Source organism: Dasypus novemcinctus, chromosome 8 (assembly GCF_030445035.2).
Source record: "Dasypus novemcinctus isolate mDasNov1 chromosome 8, mDasNov1.1.hap2, whole genome shotgun sequence".
NCBI lineage: Eukaryota > Metazoa > Chordata > Mammalia > Cingulata > Dasypodidae > Dasypus > Dasypus novemcinctus.
In genome coordinates this window covers 97,843,252-97,855,345 of record NC_080680.1, presented here as the reverse complement: position 1 = coordinate 97,855,345, position 12,094 = coordinate 97,843,252, and the positions used below count along the sequence as shown (strand labels likewise).

Genomic DNA, 12,094 nt, shown 5'->3' with positions numbered 1-12,094 from the left:
GCAATTAATTAGAGTAATCACGATGACTCCTGGAACATGCGTCCCAAAATCCCACAGCCAGGGCTGGGGTGTGTGCAGCAGGAGGTCTCCAAACTGGGAAGGGCATTGCTTTGTGTTTTATCTCTTCACCAGATTGCTATTTGGCTAGATGTAGACATTTGTATTTTTTATTTTACTTCCTCTTTTTAGAACTGAAAGACCTTCAACTGGCCTGCCTTTCTCAGGAGCAAAGGTGAAGCCTCTGTCAGTGAACCTCTTAACCCAGCCAGAATGGGTCCTGCCGTTAAGTATTCAAACCCAGGCAGTGGGGCTTCAAAGACCACACTTACTCGCCAGAGTGAGTCATGAGAGCCACTCTGGTCCTTTGAGTTACTGCGCTTCCCTCCAGCAGCTCACAGTGGAGGAGGGAAGAAACAAAGACATGCCACAGAAAGTAACTGGGGCCATGTAGTACAGGACGCCCAGGGTGCTGTGGGGAGGAAAGGGCCTACTTCGTGGGAGGAAGAGAGAGGCTTCAGAGAGGGTTATGATGACTAAGCTGGGTTTTGAAGGTGAGTAGGAGTCTGCAGATAGATTTGGGGAGGCAGTAGAGAAGGCATTCCAAGCAGAGGGAAAAACAAAGATTAAAAAACAAACAAGGGAAGCGGACGTGGCTCAAGTGATAGAGCTTCTGCCTACCATATGGGAGGACCGGACCCGGGTTTGATCCCTGGGGCCTCCTAGTGAAAAAGAAGAGAAAGCGTGCCCACTTGGCAAGCCAGTGCCTGCACGAGTGCCATTTAGTAAGCCCGTGTCCCATGCAAGTGAGTAACACAGCAAGATGATGATGCATCAAAAGAGAGACAAGGGGAGAGTCAAGATGAAGTGCAGCAGAGACCAGGAACTGAGGTGGCACAATTGACAGGGAACCTCTCTCCCCATCAGAGTCCCAGGATCAAATCCTAATGAATCTCAGAGGATGAGAAGAGAAAATGAGAAGAGAAGACAACACAGACAACAAAAACAGCAGAGCAGGAGGAGGGGAAGAGGGAAAACAAATAAACAAATCTTAAAAAATAAAAACAAAAAACCCAGAGGCATAAAACCAAGAGTTTCAGAAATTGTGGTAGTTCTCTGAGGCTGAAGCAGAGTTCTGAGGGGTCGGGTGATGGGGGTGGCAAGGAATTCACCTAAATGAATATGGGCTTTATCCAGAGGGTAGTAGAGAGTCTTAGTAATAACAAATTTAATGTTTGGGAAGATGACTTTAGCTGCAGAGGCAAGATACGCTGGACGAGATTTGGTTAAGGTAGAAAGACTAGGGAGGATGTCTCAGAAAAGGCGCAGGCTGGAGGCAGAGAGGAGGATATACCGAAACGAAGTAGGAGCAGTGGGGTTGGGATTTAAAGGGCTTTTCAGAGACATGGTAAACAGGGCGGTTTGACCAAACTAGGATACAGATTCCAGGGGGAGGGGAAGGCATTGCCATGTTTGAGGAAGGGGGAGCAAAGTACCAAAGAGCAGGCTGTGTGATGGGCATTAGGTTAAAGATAAAGATAGATGGGGACACATATCAGGGAGCTATTCTCAAACACATGTGGTCCGTTGTATTATTGTTCCCAGGAATCCATTCCCTACCTAAAGACAGAGAATATATTTCCATTTCATTGACTTTGGGCTCGCTCGTTTGACTGGCTTTGATCAATGGAATGGGGATAGAAGTGACGATGTGCCTGTTCAGAGTGGAAATTTTAAGTTGCTTCACGTTACTTCTTTCTTGCTCCATCCTTCACCATGAAAATGGCATGTACCAGACAGACGCAGTTCCTTCAGCATAGGGCCCAGAATGGGAAGACACATGGAGCAGATCTTCTGCTCCACATCTGCCTGGCAGATGATATGTAATGTAAATAATAGGTAACCCTTAGTGATCCTAAGTCAAGATTTGGGGGTTGTTTTTTATGCAGCATGGCTGCAGCAAAAGCTAACTGATACATGCTATGTATATGAGATGAGAAGGGAGCAAATTGTGGAGAACTTTAGATGTCATGATAAGGAATTGTGAGCAATGTGGAGTCAACAGAGAATGTGCAGATGATAAATCTTCTCATCTTCATTCACTCAAATCCAGTCTCAGGGATGGAGGCATCCATCCTTCTTGCAAAGCCAGTCCTCCACATTTCCTCTCACTCCCCCAGCACCTTGCTCTATTGGCTATACCCTTCCACTTCTGGACTGAGTCCTTCCCTTGAGCCTCTTCCCTACTAAACTTTTTCTTCCTAAAATTCCTTCCTCCACCCTATCTCCTTATAGCTATCATTCAATCTCTTTCCTGACCTTCTCAAACCTCTTGAATGAATTGACTTTTCACTGTCTCCATTTCTTCCCCCTTTCACCTATCAGCAAGCTCCCTGCCGTCCACTCCAAAAAACTGCTTTCGGTATGTTTTAGTAACCTCCTAATTACCTGGGGCAGTCTCTAGTCCTTATCTTCTGGGGCTGCTCTACACCATTTAACATGGAACTAAATTCATCACCTCCCTCTTCCCAAACATTTCCTCCTTCTCAGCTAATAGCACCATCATTCCCCCTGTAACCCATGACAGAAAGTCAATACAGCATAATGAATTCTGTTCTGGAGTTGAGTTTGCAATGCCTTTGAGACATGCAAGAGGAGATGCCCAGTGGGCAGTTAAACATGTGGATGGGGAACCCAAAACAGAGATTTGAATTGAAAATAAGGATGATTCATATTCTTTCCCCTGCTCATATATAGAGAGAGAGAGAGAAAGAGAGAGAGATTTTTCAGGAGGTACCAGGGATTGAACCCAGGACCCTGTATATGTGAAGCAGGCACTCAACCACTGAGCCACACCTATTCCCTCTTGCCCCTTGCTCATATTATCTTCAAGAACTTCTAAAATTTAATCATTAAAATAGAAAGGAATCACAATAAGATACCACTACAAGTCACTAAATTGGCTAAAATAAAAAAGACCGATGACACCAAATATCATCAATGATGTGGAAAACACTTTTACATTGTTGTGGGAGTGTAAACTGATACAGACCTAGCAATTTCACTCCTAGGTGAAAACACATGTCCACAAAAGACTTGTACAAGAATGTTCACAGCAGTTTCAAACATAATGGCCCCAAATTGGAAATAACCCAAATGTCCAAAAGGAGAATAGATAAAGAAATTGTGAACCCTCTATACAATGGAATATTACTCAGCAATAAGAAGAATTAACTACTGGGATACACAGCAACATGGGTGAATAAGTGCTAGATGAAAGAGTATATATGGGGAAGTGGTCCGCCTACCACATGGGAGGTCCAGGGTTCAAACCCAGGGCCTCCTGTCCCATGTGGAGCTGGCCCACGTGAAGTGCTGATGCGTGCAAGGAGTGCCCTGCCATGCAGAGGTGTCCTCCGCATGGGGGAGCCCCACGCATAAGGAGCATGGCCCATAAGGAGAGCTGCCCAGCGCGAAAAAAGTGCAGCCTGCCCAGGAATGGCGCCACACACTCAGATTGCTGATGAGCAAGATGATGCAACAAAAGGAGACACAGATTCCTGGTGCTGCTGACAAGAATACAAGCAGACACAGAAGAACACACAGCGAATGGACACAGAGAGCAGACAATGGGGGGGCGGGGCAGGGAGGAGAGAGAAATTTTTAAAAAAAATCTTTGAAAAAAAAAAAAGAATACATAGGTATGATTCCATTTATGTGAAGGCCCAGCACAAAATTAATCAAAGGTGATAAAATGGTTGCTTAGGGGAAGGGGATGTGACTCAATCACTTGGTACTCACCTACCACATGGTACGCCCTGGGTTCAGGTCCACTGACTCCTAAAAAAAAAAAGACAATCAGATACCACTTCCCGCTGCAACAGAGCTAGACTCATCCCTGCTGCAACAAGCAGAGGCCACAAGCCAGCAGATGCACAGGCCACGGGCAGGCAGCAGATGTGGTGGCTCAGTCCATTGGGCAATTCCTTCTCATGGGGGAGGTCCTGGGTTCAGTTCCTGGTGCCTCCTGGAAAAGGTCAGCAAACAATGGGCAGACAGACAAGAAAACCATCTGGGGGAAGAGGGGGATAAATAAAGAAAAATAAAGCAAATAAAAAATAAATCTAAAAAAATTAAAAAGCCATGAGAAAAAATGTGATATAAATTTAAAAAAAAAAAAAAAGGTTGCTTTAGAAGGGTGGAAAGATAATTACAAGCATACCTTATTTTATTGTGTTTACTTTATTGCACTTCACAGATAAGGCATTTTTTACAAATTGAAGGTCTGTGGCACCTCTACAACAAGCAAGTCTATCAGTGCCATTTTTCCAAAAGGATGTGCTCACTTTGTGTCTGCATCACATGTTGGTAATTCTCACAATATTTCAAATTTTTTCATTATTATTATATCTGTTATGGTTATCTATGATCAGTGATCTTCAATGTTAATATTGTAATTGTCTTGAGGCACCACGAACCATGCCCATAGAAGACAGTGAACTTAATCAGTAAAAGTCACATGTGCTCTGACTGCTCCACAGACCAGCCCTTTCTCGTCTCTCTCTCTTTGTCTCTCCCTCTCCGTGGACCTCCCTATTCCCTCAGACACAACAATATTGAAATCAGGCCAGTCAGTAACCTTGCAATGACCTCTAAGTGTTCAAGTGAAAGGAAGAATCCCATGGCTTTCACTTTAAAGCAAAAGCTAGAAATGATTAAGCTTAGTGAGGATGGCATGTTGAAAGCTGAGGTGGGCTGAAATCTAGGCCTCTTGCCCTGAACAGTTGGCAAAGCTGTGTATGCAAAGGAAAAGTTCTTGAAGAAAAGTAAAAGGGTTACTCCAGTGAATGCACAAATGAGAATGCAAAACAGCCTTATTGCTGATAGGGAGAAAGTTTTAGTGGTTTGGGTAGAAGATCAAACCAGCCACAACATTCCCTCAAGCCAAAGCCTGATCCAAGGAAGGACCCTAACCCTTCAATCCTAGAAAGGATGACGGAGATGAGGAAGCTGCTGAAAAGGGTGAAACCAGCAGAAGTTGGTCCGTGCGGTTTAAAGATAGAAGCTGTCTCTGTATCATCAAAGTACAAGGTGAAGCAGCAAGTGCTGAGGCAGAAGCTGCAACAAGTGATCCAGAAGATCTAGTTAAGATAACTGGTGAAGGTGGCTACCCTAAAAAACAAATTTTCAATGTAGACAAAATGCCTCCTCTTGGAAGAAGAGGCCATCTTGGACTTTCATGCTGGAGAGGAGAAGTCAATGCCTGGCTTCAAAACATCAAAGGGCAGGCTGACTCTCTTTTAGGGGTTAATGCAGCTGGTGACTTTAAGTTAAAGGCGATGCTCATTAAACATTCTGACAATGCTAGAGAGGGCCCTTAAGAATTATGCTAAATATACTCTGCCTGTGCTTTCTAAATGGAACAGCAAAGCCTGGATGAGTGCACATCTGTTTACAACATGTTTTACTGAATGTTTCAAACCCACTGTTGAGACTGATTGTGCAGAAAAAAAATATATTTTTTAAAAAATATTACTGCTCCTTGACAATTCACCTGGTCACCGAAGAGCTCTGAAGGAGATGTATAATGGGATGCTAACACAATATCCATCTTGAAACCCATGGATCAAGGAGTAATTTCGACTTTCAATTCTTATCGTTCAAGAAATACATTCCTTATTCACCAAATGCAATGAATGTGCCACGATGATGAAAGAGGTTATTGATGTGGGAGGAGTGGGGGTTGGGGGGTGGGGGGTATATGGGGACCTCACATTTTTTTAATGTAACATTTGAAAAAAAAATAAAGGAGGAGAAAAAAAAGAAATACATTCCTGGAGGGCTTCCGGGAAGATGGCGGACTAGAAAGACAGGAGATTCTCCTCTCCTCCAGAAAAATAGCTAGAGGACAGGCTCAAACAGCCTGGGAAAAGACCTTCTAGGGTTTAGGACACCAGGCAAAGGCTGGACACTGCCCAGAGGAGAGAGAGACAAAGGAGGGAATCAGGAAGACAGAACTGTGAGTTGAAACCAGCGGCTGCTGCTGCCAGCACCATCCCCCACACTAAAGACACTTGAGAATACTCGGGTCTCTGTGCTTGCAGCTACAGACAGTGAGGGTTCCTGAGGAACGACCACTCCAGAGAGGGGAGAGAGAGGGACACAGCCTAAGGCTGACTCAGCCTTTGACCCACAGATTTGGTCTGCAGTGTCCCACTAGCTAGGGTGGGGCTGGACCATTGTTTGCCCTGAGAGCCAGCAAAGAGCTAAAGACAAACCGCCCTCCCAATCTCCTCCTCTACTAACTGGGACTGATTGCTGAGGACACAGAAGGGAGTGGAAATATTTCCAAACCAGGAAAAACGGGGGAGTGGGGAGGGATGTCAGAGAAGGCTGGAGAACCGTTTCTGAGAAAGCTTGAAATACAAGGCGCTTAGCCTTCAAGCAAGTAACTCTATCGCATCTATTTGCAACAAACACACTCCGAGGAGGCTTTGAACAGAGAGGGCTGCCAAAGAGTGCCATCTGCTGGCAGACTGAGGCAGTGCATGTGGGAAAATTAATGAGGCTTTTTCAGGTCTTTATAGCCTCCCTCCCCAAGGCCCTAGGAAGTGGATCTGCAACCAATTGCTGTGTCCAGAGCCCAGTTTTTAGCAACTACCAGAGACAATCCTAACAATCCAGGTCCAGCCAAGAATCAGAGAACAGAGGTAATACGCAAACTTCTACCACTAAATCCCTACAAAAGAGAAAGAAATTGAGCATCTGAGTAACTACATCCTAATCAGATACCTAGACATCAGCAAAAAAATTACAGGCCATACTAAAAGAATGGAAGACATGACCCAAGAAAAGAAATATATCAAAGCCCCAGAAGAGAGATGGGATTTGAGAGAACTAATTAGCGAAATGCACACAAATTTCCAAAAGCAACTTAATGAATTGAAAGACAATATGGCTAAAGAGATAAATGATACCAAGAAGACAGTGAGAGAAGAGGATGTGGGGGGTGACTGGGCTCCTGCCTACCACATGGGAGGTCACTGGTTCAGATACCAGTGCCTCCTAAAGGAGACAGAGAGCTGGTGTGACAGGCAGGTACGACAAGCTGACACAACGAGACACAAGAAGAAGAAAAAACATAATGAGAGACACAACAAAAGCAGGGAGCAGAGGTTCCCAGTGCCTCCTAAAGAAGAAAGCAAGCTGACATGACAGGCAGGTGGGGTAAGCTGACACAACAAGATGATGCAACAAGAGACGTGGGAAGGAAAAACAGAATGAGAGACACAACAACAACAAAAAAGCAGGGGGCAGAGATGGCTCAAGCGATTAGGCACCTCTTTCCCACATTAGAGGTCCCCAGGTTCAGCTCCCAGCGCCTCCCAAAGAAACAAGGAAGATGAACAAACACAGCGGGTGAAAAACAAAAAGGAGGTGGGAAGAAATAAATAAAATAAAATAAATCTTTAAGAAGAAGAAGAAGATGATGATGACAATGATGACGACAATGACGACACTGAGCAAGTGCAAAGAAGAATCTGAAATCCTGAACAGAAAAGTAACAGAGCTCATGGGAATAAAAGACACAACAGGTGAGATAAAAAACACATCAGAGGGAAGTGGATGTGGCTCTACAGATAGAGCATCCACCTACCATATAGGAGGTCCAAGGGTTCGATACCCAGGGTCCCCTGGCTCGTATGTTGAACTGGCCCACGTGCAGTGCAGCTGCGCGCAAGGAGTGCTGGCCCACACAGGGATGCCCCCATGTAAGTGTGCCCCCCACACAGGGAGTGGCCCCTGTGCAAGGAGAGCTGCCCCGCATGAAACCACAGCCCACCCAGGAGTGGTACCACACACACAGAGAGCTGACGCAGCAAGATGATGCAACAAAAAGAGACACAGATCTCCAGCGCTGCCTGATGAGAATACAAGCGGACACAGAAGAACACAAGGCAAATGGACACAGAGAGCAGACAACGGGGGAGTGGGGATTAAATAAATAAATCTTTAAAAGAAAAACACATTAGAGGCATACAACCACAGACTCAAAATTTCAGAAGAAAGAATAAGTGATACTGAAAACAAAATAGCTGAAATTGAAAAGAGAAAAGAATGGAAAACAATTGAACAGGGGCTCAGAGAGTTGAATGACAATGCAAAATGCAATAACATGTGTCATGGGAGTTCCAGGAGGAGAAGAGAAAGTAAAAGGGGCTGAAAGAGTATTTGAGGAAATAAAAGCAGAAAATTTCCCAGCTCTCATGAAAGAAATTAACTTACACGTTCAAAAAGCACACTGTAGGGAAACAGATTTGACTCAACTGATAAAAGTATTCACCTACCACATAGGAGGTCCAGGGTTCAAACCCAGGGCCTCCTGACCCATGTGGTAAGCTGGCCCACATATAGTGCACACAAGGAGAGCCATGCCACGCAGGGGTGTTCCCCATGTAGGGGAGCCCCACGTGCAAGGAGTGTGCCCCGTAAGGAGAGCCGTCCCACGTGAAAAAAATGCAGCCTGCCCAGGAGTGGTGCCGCACACAAGGAGAGCTGACATGGTAAGATGACACAACAAAAAGAGACACAGATTCCCAGTGCCACTGACAAGAATGCAAGCAGACACAGAAGAACACACAGCAAATGGACACAGAGCGCAGGCGATGGGGGGTGGAGGGGAAGGGTAGAGAAATAAATAAAAAATAAGTCTTTAAAAGAAAAAGCAGGAAGCGGACTTGGCCCAGTGTTTAGGGCGTCCATCTACCACATGGGAGGTCCGCGGTTCAAACCCTGGGCCTCCTTGACCCATGTGGAGCTGGCCCATGCACAGTGCTGATGCACGCAAGGAGTGCCCTGCCACGCAGGGGTGTCCCCCGCGTAGGGGAGCATCTGTCTACCACATGGGAGGTCCGCAGTTCAAACCCCGGACCTCCTTGACTCATGTGGAGCTGGCCTACGTGCAGTGCTGATGCGCGCAAGGAGTGCCGTGCCACACAGGGGTGTCCCCCAAGTAGGGGAGCCCCACGCGCAAGGAGTGCGCCCCATAAGGAGAGCTGCCCAGCGTGAAAGAAAGTGCAGCCTGCCCAGGAATGGTGCTACACACACGGAGAGCTGACAAAACAAGATGACATAACCAAAAAAGAAACACAGATTCCTGTGCCACTGACAACAGAAGCGAACAAAATAGACGACGCAGCAAATAGACACAGAGAACAGACAACCAGGGTTGGGGGGGGGAAGGGAGAGAAGTAAATAAATAAATAAATCTTTAAAAAAAACCAAAACCCTATATCTAAAAGCCATGACCATAAAACTACCAGAAGAAAATATAGGGAAACATCTTCAAGACCTTGTAGTAGGTTGTGGTGTCTTGGCCCTTATATCCAAAGCACATGCAACTAAAGAAAAAATAGATAAATGGGACCTCCTCAAAAAACACTTTTGCACCTCACAGGATTTTGTCAAAAGGATGGAAAGGCAGCTGACTCAATGGTAGAAAATATTTAGAAATCACAGGTCTGATAAGGGTTTAATACACACATTATGTAAGGAGATGGTCAACTCAACAATAAAAAGACAACCGGCCCAATTAAAAAATGGGCAAAGAACCTGAATAGACATTCGTCCAAAGAAGAAATACAAGTGGCAAAAAATACATGAAAAAATGCTCAACATCACTAATGATTAGGGAAATGCAAATCAAAATTACAAGGAGATATCATTTCATACCTACCTGAATGGCCACTATTAAAAAGACAGAGAACTACAAGTATTGGAGAGGATGTGGAGAGATAGGAACATTCATTCACTGTTGGTGGGAACGCAGAACGGTACAGCCACTGTAAAGGACTGCTGGCAGTTCCTAAAGAAATTGAATATAGAGTTGCCATATGACCCTGCAATACCACCACTGGGTATATACCCAGAAGAACTGAGAGCAGTAACACGAATAGACATCTGCACACCAATGCTCATAATGGCAATATTCACAGTTGTAAAATGTTGGAAACAACCCAGGTGTCCATCACCCAATGAATGGATAAAGAAACTGTGGTGTATACATACGATGGAATATTATGCAACTATAAGAAGAAATGAAGTCGTAAAGCATATGAAAACATGGATGAACCTGGAGGACATTATGTTGAGCGAAGCAAGCCAGATATAAAAGAACAAATACTGTATGATTGTGTTACTATGAACCAAATACATTGTGTAATGTATGATTCAAAAAAAAATTTTTACATATCTAGTACATTTAATTGAGAAATGCATGTTTTTATTCAACTGTACTTTCTTTTTTAAATTATTATCTATATTTTCAATTATTAAATGAACAAAATAAAGTTTAAATAATTGCAAAGAAAGAAAGAAAGAAAGACATTCCCTAAGGCTATAGGGGCCATATATAGTGATTCCTCTGATGGATCTGGGCAGTCTATTGGGAAACTTCTGGAAAGGATTCACCATTCTAAAGGCCAGTAAGAGCATTTGTGATTCATGGGAGGAGGTCAAAACATCAACATTAATAGGCATTTGGAAGAAGTTGATTCCAGCTTTCATGAATGACTTTGAGGGGTTCAAGACATCAGTGGATTGGGAAGTGGACGTGGCTCAACTGATAGAGCATCTGTCTACCATATGGAGGGTCCAGGGTTCAATCTCCAGGGCCTCCTGACCCGTGTAGTGAGCTGGCCCACGCGCAGCACTGCGCACAAGGAATGCCGTGCCATGCAGGGGTGTCCCCTGTGTAGGGGTGCCCCATGTGCAAGGAGTACACCCCACAAGGAGAGCCGCCCCAAGTGAAAGAAGCACAGCCCACCCAGGAGTGGCGCTGCACACACGGAGAGCAGACGCAGCAAGATGATGCAACAAAAAGAGACACAGTTTCCCAGTACCACTGGATAATGCAAGCAGATGCAGAAGAACACACAGCAAATGGACAAAGAGAGCAGTCAATGGGGGAGGAGGGGGGAGGAGGGGAGGAGGGGAGGAAGGGAGGAGGGGAGGGAGGGAGGAGGGGAGAGGAGGAAGAAATAAATAAAAATATATCTTTTTTTAAAAAAAAGACTTCAGTGGAGGAAGTAACTGCAGATGTGGTAGAAATAGCAAGAGAACTGGAATTAGAAGTGGACCCTGAAGATGTACCTGAATTGTAATGTCATGATAAAACTTCGATGGATGAGGAGTTGCTTCTTATGGATAAGCAAAGAAAGTAGTTTCTTGAGAGGGAATCTATTCCTGGTGACAATACTGTGAATGTGGTTAAATGACAACAAAGAATTAGAATATTACATCAACTTAGTTGATAAAGCAGTGGCAGGGTTTGAGAAGACTGACTCCAATTTTGGAAGAAGTTCTTCTGTGGGTAAAATGTTATCAAACGGCATCATATGCTAGAGAAATCTTTTTGTGAAAAGAACAATCGATGTGACAAACTTCATTGCTATTTCTTTTTAAGAAATTGCAACAGACACCCCAACTTCAGCAGCCATCACCCTGATCGGTCAGTAGCCGTCAACATTGAGGCAAGACCTTCCATCAGCAAAAAGACTACGACTTGCTGAAGGCAATAAAATAAGTTTTCGGTGGCGGACTTGGCCCAGTGGTTAGGGCGTCCGTCTACCACATGGGAGGTCCGCGGTTCAAACCCCAGGCCTCCTTGACCCGTGTGGAGCTGGCCCACACGGCCACGCCGTGCCACGCAGGGGTGTCCCCCGCGTAGGGGAGCCCCACGCGCAGGGAGTGTGCCCCATAAGGAGAGCCGCCCAGCGTGAAAGAAAGTGCAGCTTGTCCAGGAATGGTGCCGCACACACGGAGAGCTGACACAACAAGATGACGCAACAGAAAGAAACACAGATTCCCGGGCCACTGACAACAGAAGCGGACAAAGAAGACACAGCAAATAGACACAGAGAACAGACAACTGGGGGGGGGGGGGGGAGGGGAGAGAAATAAATAAATAAATAAATCTTTTAAAATAAAATAAAATAAATAAAATAATTTTTCAATTAAAGTACGTACATTTTTTAAGACACAACGCTATTGCACACTTAGTAGACCACAGTATAGTGTAAACATAACTTTTATATAC

The 12,094-nt window shown here is 44.8% G+C and overlaps 1 protein-coding gene across 3 annotated transcripts in view; it reads right to left on the bottom strand.

Annotated features, from left to right (window-relative positions):
- The window catches only part of GGTA1 (glycoprotein alpha-galactosyltransferase 1 (inactive)), a 74,090-nt gene that overhangs the window by 59,052 nt on the left and 2,944 nt on the right, over window positions 1–12,094 (bottom strand). For all 3 annotated transcript variants that reach the window (XM_058302455.2, XM_071217025.1, XM_058302458.2), the window contains exon 2: window positions 3,799–3,837. The gene's annotated coding sequence lies outside the window, so the exon portion shown is untranslated. The remainder of the gene's footprint in view (window positions 1–3,798; window positions 3,838–12,094) is intronic.